General features: G+C 39.4%; 1 pseudogene; it reads right to left on the bottom strand.

Annotated features, from left to right (window-relative positions):
- Positions 1-1,868: 1,868 nt before the first annotated feature.
- On the bottom strand, positions 1,869-2,740 carry LOC102841222 (annotated as a pseudogene).
- Between the last annotated feature and the right edge of the window lie 7,875 nt (positions 2,741-10,615).

Genomic DNA, 10,615 nt, shown 5'->3' with positions numbered 1-10,615 from the left:
TCTCAATCATTTTTGAAAGATAGTTTTGTTGACTATTGAATTCTAGTTTTTTCTTCCACTACTTTAAAGACGTGCTCCATTGTCATCTGCCTTGACTTATTTCCAACTAAAAATCTGCTCATCATTCTTATCTTTATTTCTCTGTATGTAATATGTATTTCCCCCCCCTCTGGCTGATTTTAAGATTTTACCTTTTTCACTGGTTTTAAATAATTTGATAAGATGTGTCTTTCTTCATGTATCTTCATGTATCTTTGGCTCGGTTTTCTTTGAGTTTCCTGAATCTGTAGAATTATAGTTTTCATCAAATTGGAAATTTTTGGCTACTATTCCCTTAACTATTGTGTTTTTATCCCTTCCCTCTCCTACTTCCCAATACCTTTTAAGGAATGATGTATATGTTTGTTGTTGCTAAGTGCCGCCGAGTCGATTCTGACTCATAGCGACTCTGTATAGGGTTTCCAACGAGCAGCTGGTGAGCTTGAACCACCGGCCTTGTGTTTTAAACCGACCTTGCAATCTAGTGCATTAACCCACAGCGCCACCAGGACTTCTTGATGTATATGTTAGGTTGCTTGAAATTGTTCCCCAGCTCACTTTTTTCCCCAGTCTTTCTTTCTTTTCTTTTCTTTTTTTAAAAATGTTTTATTGTGAATTATGTGATAGTTTACATGGGAGAACATTAACTTTACATTCATCCTATCGTATATATTATTTCATTGCCACGGTTACAATCCCCTCCATGCATCAACAACCAACCAAAGGGTATACCCTGCAAGCCTGCCCACCAGTCATCAGCACACAGTCTCTCACCCCTCTCCCTCTCTGGGTCTAGAGTCCCCAGCCACTCCATTTTTCCACATCATCATCTCTGACTCCATCTCTGGCATCACTGCTTCTCTGGATAGGGTCTCGCACTCCGCTCTTCTCCCTTGATGGTTCCAGGGACCTTGGCTCCTGGAATGCATAGTCAATCATTCCCCTCCTTTTGCTTCAAAATGTGCACTTTTACATTTCCAACACTCACAGTCAGTCCTGATAACAATTATTCACCATTGTACCACAAAGGACCTATCCCCAACTTAAATATATAAATTTATATCTTAGCCCATGCAAACCTACCTAACAAACCTACCAAGTACAGGAATTGCTGGATCATAAGGTATTTCTATTTCCAACCTTCTGAGGAAGCGTGATATTGCTTTCCAGAGAGGCTGGACCATTTTGCAATCCCACCAGCAATTCAGGAGCTTCCCAGTCTCTCCACATCCTCGCCAACACTTACTGTCTTCTACTTTTTTGATCTTTGCTGTTATTGCTGGTGTGAGATGATATCTCATTGTTTTCTTGTGTGTGTGTGTGTTTTTTTTTACATTGTAAACTTTATTTGTTAAGTAGGGAAAGCTCACATTGATAATATTAAGTACAGTATAGTATAGTACAATACATAAAAAAACCAGTAACGTGTTTAACATGAATATCAAAACGTATTCTCGGTTATATAGGTACTGTACCATTGTATACCTGGTAGTACAGTCACTTTGCATTATAATCCTTGATCACAAAAATTCCCTTCATTAATGCTAAAAATTATCCAACATGGTTATGCTTATAAGGAAGTACATTACAAGAAATCATGAGAGCAAAAATCTGCTCCAAAAGATGAGAACAAGGTTTTAAAAATACTTTTCAGCTACTTCAAAATTAATACTGATGCAAAAGAGTATTTCACTTCGAAATAGGATTAAATAAACAAACAAAAATTTACTACTCGGTATTTTATAAAATTCTTTGTTCAAGGAGCTTCATATAATCTCACATACCATTTCCAGATTGGCAATTTTGGAGTCATTTGGTTCCTGAAATAGCTACTGCTTCTTCTTCTTCTTCTGGAGTACCTGACCATTGGTCCTTTCAGGTTGACTAGTTTTTGGTTCTGGTTGTACAAAGTTCCAATCCACTGGATTGAGCAGTTGTTGTGTCTTCTTATTGGTCCAATATGGATTAAGTATTAGTGTGAGGAGGGTCAGTCCAAAAAGGAAGAGGGCAAAATGGGGCAGATAGAGAGTGTTGATCAAACCATCCCAGTGCCAAAAACACACCCACCACATGTGGTAGGTTAAAATCATGTGGCAATGAAACATGTGAATCATTAGCCATTGATTTAGCTTCCAAAACAGAGACTCTGACCAACCAGCCTTTAAGAGCATCCAGGATATGCAGGTGAAGGGGTGCTCATCTCCAAGAGCAATGTGATCATAGCTAGATAGTGACCAGCTTTGAGATTGATCACTGATCCAAGAAATCCAAGAAAGGCAAAGAGATGATGGACAACTAAAAACAAATCAAATGTCCGGAAATACAAGTTGGACAGGTGAACGGCTACATTTTCAAAGAAAAAGAATCCAGTTGCTGTTGCAACATTAAACCAACACCAGTTTTTCTGGTTCCGTGCCTTATCAGCATGAAGAACAGGGTCCACAAGCAAAGCCCACATACCAGCAATAGTACTCTGAACACCAAAGATGGCATGAGTGGCTGCGAGATTCCAGAAGATCTTTTCTTTAGACACTAGAGAGCGGTAAGTGATATTCAAAGAAGACGACAGCTGGTGGCAAACAACAAAAACACCCAGGTAAAAGAAAAAGCCAGCTACCACTAGTGTTAAACGAATTTTCCATGAAGCATAGTCCAAGTCAAACATGCTCTTAGATGTGGTTCCATCACTTTCGAGATTCATTATTCTAAATTTTGTATTAATGGAGTCTTGGGGTAAAATTCAGGGCTTCTGAGCCCTATGTTGCTTCTTAAACAGGAAAATGAAGTCAAAGCAATTGTTTCTAAGATCTTCATGCATTTGTCTTCAATCTCAGCTCCCCAGACAGGAGCGCAAGCAACAGCCCCTCTCTCCACCTCTCTTCCGAGTATGATATCTCATTGTTTTGATTTGCATCTCTCTAATGCCAACTCGATGGCACACAACAACAACAATAATGGCTAGTGATTGTGAAGATTTCTTCATATGTTTTTGGCTGCCTGGATCTCTTCCTTGGTGAAGTACCTGTTCATGTCCTGTGCCCATTTTTTAATTGGGTTATTTGTCTTTTTCTTGTAGAGGTGTTGTAGTTTTCTATATAGTTATTTATCGCTTATGTTGGTTTTTGCCTTAAAGTTTATTTTATCAAAGATTATTATTGCCACTCTTGCTTGTGTTTTTAATTGCAATTATCTTGGTATATTTTTTTCCATCCTTTAACTTTTAGTTTGTTTTTGTTTTTGTGTGTAAGTTGTGTCTCTTGCAGGCAACATATTGAAGGGTCTTGTTTTCTTATCCATTCTGCCATTCTCTGTCTCTTCACTGGTGCATTTAATTCATTCACATTCAGTGTAATTATTGATAGGTATGAATTAATAGCTATCATTATGTTAATTTTTGTGGTGCTGTTCATTCCTTTGTTCTGCATGCCTTCTTGTGCTGAGTTTGTGTGTTTTTTTGGTGCTATTTCTTGTCAGTTTCTTCTTAGTTTTAATGTTTCCTCGTTCTGCTTGGATCTTTGTTTTCATGGTAAGTTTTGAAGTATTAACTTTCTTTGGGGTTACCCTATAGTCTATTAACTTTTTCCTTCATTTAAGACAGTCTATTGTATCCTAAAATCTACCTGACCATCTGCTCTGTGTGAGAAAGATGAGGCTTTCTGCTCCTGCAAAGATGCACAGCCTTTGAAACCTTCTACAGAGTATCTATGGCTCAGAACTGAATTGACAGCACTTAGCAACAGCAACAACATATGTATATGTTGCTAATATTAACTACACACACACATATATGCTGTTTTTGTTGTTAAGTGTCATGTAACATAGACATACTGTTGTTAAGTGCCGTCAAGTCGGCTCTGACTCATAATGATCCTGTATAGGATTTCCGAGAAGCAGCTGATAGGTTTGAACTGCTGACCTTGTGATTCACAGTTCAGTGCTGATCCTACAGCACCACACCAGGAATTATATATATATATTGTTCTTAAGTGCCATTGAGTCAATTCTGACTAATAGCGAGCCTGTGTAGGGTTTCCTAGGAGCAGCTGGTGGGTTTGAACTGCTGATTTTGTGGTTCACAGACCAGTACTTATCCTACAGTGCCACATCAGGAATTATATATACACACACATATATATATATAAAGAAGTTTATGCCAAAGACATACTCACACATTTGTAGAGGAAGGCAATTCCAAATTCATGGGTCAGATGAAACAGAGCAGCAGGTCAGACAGCAGGCTGCAGATGACTCCCAGGACTGGCAAGCAATAAAACAGGCCACTGGCTCAAGTACAAAGAATTGGAGATTGGATGAAGAACCAGATGCAAGATCCAGATACAATAGAAAGCAATCAAGCTTTGCCCAAGGGTCCCATATATTGGAAGCAGGCCACACTCCTGAGGAAACATCCTTTCAATTGGTTGACTGCTCATAGCAGACTTCATCATAGAGTTGATTACATTATATTAGATCTCATCATGGGGATAACTACATCTCAACTGTCAAATCACTGACAATCCTGGTCCAGTGAAGTTGACAGAAAACTTTAACTATCACACCTGACCAAGAAGAAAAGAGACTGATCAAGAACAGAGAGACGACTCAAATTATCAAAATCAGAATGAAAGAGGGGACATCTTACTGACTCTACAGAACTTTGAAGGATTATAAATAAATATTTTGAACAACTTTATGTCAACACATTAAACAACTTAGGCATCGTAGACACAAATGTCCTAAACTGTCTCAAGAATAAATAAAACCCATTTCTAGGATATGAAAATATGTGTCCTCACAAAATTGTATGTACAAATATTAATACCAACATTAGTCATGATAGCTAAAAATGGAAATAACCCAACTGTCCATTAACGGATGAAGGGGCAAAATTTTCCATACAATGGAATATTATTTAACACAAAAAGAAATAATGTACTGATGATGCACGGAAAAACCTTGAAAACATTATGCTGAATGAAAGAAGAAAGTCTTAAAGGAGTACATGTTGTATGATTTAATTTACATTAAATATCTAGAATAGGCAAATCTCTAGAGACAGAAAGTAGATTAGTGGTTGTTAATGGTTGACAAGGGAGGATGAACGGATAAGAGTGTAGTTGCTAACTAACTAAGGGTGATAAAAATATTCTAAAATTTATTGTGGTGATGGTTGCACAACTCTGGATATACTGAAACCCATTTAATTGTACACATTATTGTTGCTGTTGCTGATAAGTGCTGTCAAGTTGGCCCTGAATCATACCAACCTTATATAGGGTTTTTGAGAAGTTGCTGGTGGGCTCAAACTGTCACCATGTAGCTCAAACCTACCTTGTAGTCCAGTGCTTATCCTTCAGGACTGCATCAGGGCTCCATTTTGTACACATTGCTGTTGTTGTTATTAGGTGCCATCAAGTCGGTACTGACTCATAGCAACCTTACGCACAACAGAACGAAACACTGCCCGATCCTGGGCCAACCTCACAATTGTTGTCATGCTTGAGCCCATTGATGCTGCCACTTTGCCAATCCATCTCGCTGGGAGTCTTCCTCTTTTTCTCTGACCCTTTACCTTACCAAACATGATAGCCTTCTTCAGCGACTGGTCCCTCCTAATAATATGTCTCCAGTATAAGAGACGAAGTTTGGCCATCCTGGCCTCCAAGAAGCGCTCTGCCTGCACTTCTTCCAGCACAGGTTTGTTTGTTCTTCTGGCAGACCATGGTACTTTTAATATTCTTCTCCAACACCATAATTCAAAAGCATCAATTCTTCAATGGTCTTCCTTATTCACTGTTCAGTTTTCACATGCATATGAGGTTATTGAAAATACCATGACTTGGGTCAAGCACACCTTAGTCCTCAAACTGACAACTTTGCTCTTCAACACTTTAAAAAGGTCTTGTGCAGCAGATTGGCCTAATGCAATATGTTGTTTGATTTCTTGACTGCTGCTTCCATGAGTGTTGATAGTTGAGCCAAGAAGAATGAAGTCCTTGACAACTTCAATCTTTTCTCCATGGATAAGAATGTTGTTTATTGGTCCATTGGTGAGGAGTTTTGTTTTCTTGACATTGAGATGCAATCCATACCGAAGGCTGTGCTCTTTGATCTTCCTCAGTAAATGTTTTAAGTCCTCTTGACTTTCAGCAAGCAAGGTTGTATCATCTGCATATCGCAGGTTGTTAATGAGTCTTCCTTCAATCCTGATGCCACGTTTTTCTTCATAGAACCCAGCTTCTTGGATTATTTGCTCAGCATACAGGTTGAATAAATATGGTGAAAGAATACAACCCTGTCACATTAGTGGGTGGTTTTATGGGATGAGATTTATATCTCAATTAAGCTGTTACCAAGATAAAAAAGAAAAGTTTGAACAGATGCATAACAAGGAAAGAGACTGAACAACGGAATCTTTAAGTTCAGGAACAAGACAATGATGTCCACTTTCACCACTTCTATTTGTCATTGTAGTGGAGATACTAGTCATTCCAATAAGGCACGAAAAGAAATAAAAGGCACCCAGCAACCTTCTTTGGGGACTTTTTTTTTGTCTGCTTCCATTGGCATTTCCCAATTACCAACTTCCCCACACCCAGTCTAGGATATGTGAGGCAAAAATAAAACTCAGGAAACTCACTGCTATGTCGTTTTTCAGGGCTCTAGGTCCCTAACTGGACACTGGAGTGTGAACCACAAGATCAACAGTTCAAATCCACCAACTGTTCCTTGGAAACCCTATACAGGGTTGCTATGAGTCAGAACCAACTCAACAGCAATCAACAATAACAACAATAGGTCCCTGACCAGTTTGCTTTCTTCTTCCCATCTTTCAAAATCTTCTTATATTTGTAAATATGTAAGTATATGAAGTCCTGGTGTGGTGCTGTGGGATAGAGTACTGGAATTCAAGGTCGGTTTGAACCACAAGGTCGGCAGTTTAAACTCACCAGTTGCTCCTTGAGAACCCTATATAGGGTTGCTATGAGTCGGAACAAACTCAATGTCATAATCTACTATGCTACCAGGACTCCTAAGACAAGACAAACAAGCTCTACTGAAAGAACTTGCCCTTGCAGCCACCCACTGATCACAAAGACACATTTAAACATGTCTTGTTTGGAATAAGCCTGTACATGTATGAACAGGAACCCTAGTTGAAATATTTCATTACTTACCCTCATCTATGTACAAGTTCCTCATGCTTTCCATCTTTGGTTTTGATCCATGCTTTGAAGTATTTCTTCCACTTAAGTTTGCAGACCACCAATTTGTATCCCAACAATGACCATCCTTTCTTTCCACTCCACTACTGACTTAGAAAATATTTAGAACTACATGTGAATCTTCTTAAGTGTTCATATTATTATTTGAGGGGTTGTCTTGAACAAGTTTTGTTGAACATGTGTTGTTCTTGTTTTGATTGATCTCCTCTCTCTAGCATCTGGGACTCCTTTAGATGAGTTATTTGTACTTGGGACTGAGGTGCAGTTATTAATGTTGTTGTTAAATGCCATGGAGTCAGTTCTGACTCATAGATTAGAAGTCCAGTGCTTATCCCACAATGCTACACTAGTTATTAATTATAGTCCTAAAAGTGGTAGGAGACAAGCTTAGTCATTCCCCATAGGAGCAAGCAGGTTACTAGTACCTTGCTGAGGACCCAGAAAGAAATCTTTCTGTTCTTAGGTCTTCTCACAGATTTTTAGACTCAGGCATGGAGAAGACACAGTCCACTCCTTCAGTTCCCTTTGACCTCTTGGAAACCCACCTGAGGGGATCCAATGCCAGGCTCCCTTCCCCACTGAGATCTATGTCTTGGTGGTATGAGCTATCTGCAGTATCCGCCTCATTCTAATCCTGTCTCTTAGGCTCTCTAACTCTGGTCTTCAAGACTTGACCAATCCATCAAGAAAAAAACTCCACCCAAGTTTTCCCTGCTAAGATTCTCATGAAACTCAAAGCTTCACATGCCCCCAACTATCAGCAACAACAAGGAGCTCTGGTAGTGTAGTGGTAATGAATTGGGCTGTTAACCTCAAGGTCAGCAGTTCAAAACTACCAGTTGTTTCACGGGAGAAAGACAAGGCTTTCTCTTCCCGGAAAGATTTATAGCCTGAGAAATCCCGTACAGGGTCACTATGAGTTGGAACCGACTCCACGACACACAACCACCAGTAACACATAAGATTTGGTTTGCTACCATGTTCAGTTTGTCATCTTTACGGAATTCAAACTTTAATGTATTTTTCAAAAGGAGTCAAATCTGATATCAAGACCTGCATAAAAAATAAAACCAATCTCACTAATAATAACTTGTTGTTGTTAAGTGTCGTGGGGTCAGTTTTGACTCACACATACCATGTATAGAGTTTCTGAGGCTGTAAATCTTTATGGGAGCAGAAAGCCTCATCTTTCTCCCACAGAATGACTGGTAGATTCGAATTACTGACCTTGCCCAGCTTCCAGCCCCATGAGGTACTCATGCACAGGCCGGGCTGGGTCCAGTTGAAGCCCCAGTAAGGTCCCTGCATGACCACTCAGCTGCTGCTCTCCTAGCACTCTGTGTGTGCAGCAGCCTGTGGCGGCAAAGAGGCAGAAGGTGTGGGTCAAAACTTCTGTCTGGTCAGCTCCAATGCCTTGGTCTTCCAGGGAAGAAAAACCAAATCTTTGTCCAGGAAAAACACCACTTTGGGGATGCCTGGTGATCCAGCCTTTGAGAAGTTGCTCTTCAGACAATCTGGCCCTCTGCCCTGAGCAAGACACCTCTGTCTCACTGTAGTCCCTCTGCAGGGGCTAGGCATACTGGCCCCCTTTTGCAAGCCCAGCCTCTTGAAACCCACTAACCTAATAGGGCTCCTTCACTAATAATGGTTGTTATTGCTGTTAAGTGCTGTCGAGTCAATTGTGACACATAGGAATAAGATTTTTTTAAAAAGCTTGACAAAGTGTCTTTTATTCATGATGTACAAATACAACCATTCTAAAAAGAGAGTGTTTCCCCCTGCGATTCTAGCTATAACAGTAGCTAAAGAGGAAAACAAAGTATCAAGAAATTTATCTTCAAAAATTTCCTCTAAAAAAAAAAGCACAGAAAATATAAAGGGTTAAAAAGAATCAGACAGGTTGTTGTGGTTGTTAAGTGCCATCGAGTCGATTCTGACCCAAGAACGGCTGGACCTCTGACCTTTTGGTTAGCAGTCGAGTTCTTATCCTACAGTGCCACACCAAGACTCCATTTTATATATAGAATATATATATATATATAACATTAAAACATCATATCTGGGTAAATGCATACATGTGTTTCTCCAGTATGCATCCAAGGACAGAACTACTGGAAGAGAAATTATGTTTGTCTTCACTTTTACCAGTATATACTAAGCCGTTATCCAAAGAGATAGTACCAGTTTGCACACCCATCAGCAATGTATGAGACAGAGTTACTTTTGCTGCATATCCTCTCTAATGTTTGGCTTTATCAAACTTATAAATGTTTTCCAATAAAATATATTTTGTTGTTGCTAAGTGCCATGGAGTCAGTTCCAACTCATAGCAACCCTGTATAAGGTCTCTGAGGAGCGGCCGGTGAGCTTGAACCACCAGCCTTACAGTTCAAACTGATCTTGTGGTCCAGTGCATTAAGCCCACAGCACCACACCAGGAGTCCACAGTGGTACATCATCATGGTATTAATTTGTGTTTCCTCCTTAACAATGAGATTGACCATTTTTTCATATTTACTGAATATTTTGATTTCTTTCTTTCTTAAAAGTATATTTTATTCTTTAAGGCAGTTTTAAGTTTACAGAAAAATTGTGCAGAAAATGCAGACTTCCCATATACTTCTCATCCCTCCTGTACACAACTTCTAATATTAGCATCTTGCACTAATGTGGCACATTTCATATAATTGATGAATCAATATTAATATATTACTATTAGCTGAAGTTCATGGTTTACATTAGGGTTCACTCTGCTATTAGACACTCCTACAGGTTTTGACAAATGCATAATATTAAATATCAGTCCTTAGGGAATCATACAAAATTGCCTTAAAAATGCTCTGTGCAGGAGTTGTTGTTGAGTGCTGTTGAGTCGATTCAGACCCATAGCGACCCTGTCTAGGGTTTCCAAGGAGCAGCAGGAGGAGAGCAAGAGTTTAAAGGGATAGAACAAAATACACAACCCTGCAACAACAATCATCTATGGGTAGAGACATGGACAGGTACACAGGCAGAATGGGTATGAGAGGGACATTGGGAATATACCCACAAATATATAAGGATTTGAAAGGCTATTGTACATGGAGATTCACCTTTGCTGCAAACATAACTGTGAATATGGTGGAACATACAGTGAGCAAATGATGAAAACTTAGATATTATCAGACTTTTGGAAGCAATGAGTTTCCGGGTCTGGGGACTCAGGACCATAGTCTTGGGGGACATTGTGGTCAATTTGCACAACATAGCCCACAAATGCAATGTTCTACATCTGACTTTTGTGAGTAGCTACTGGGATCTTAAAAGCTCATGAGCATCCATCTAAGGTGCAACTATTGGTCTCTCCCTGT

The sequence above is a fragment of the Chrysochloris asiatica genome, unplaced genomic scaffold, assembly GCF_000296735.1.
Source record: "Chrysochloris asiatica unplaced genomic scaffold, ChrAsi1.0 scaffold00062, whole genome shotgun sequence".
Classification (NCBI taxonomy): domain Eukaryota; kingdom Metazoa; phylum Chordata; class Mammalia; order Afrosoricida; family Chrysochloridae; genus Chrysochloris; species Chrysochloris asiatica.
This window is presented reverse-complemented; position numbering and strand designations above follow the sequence as displayed.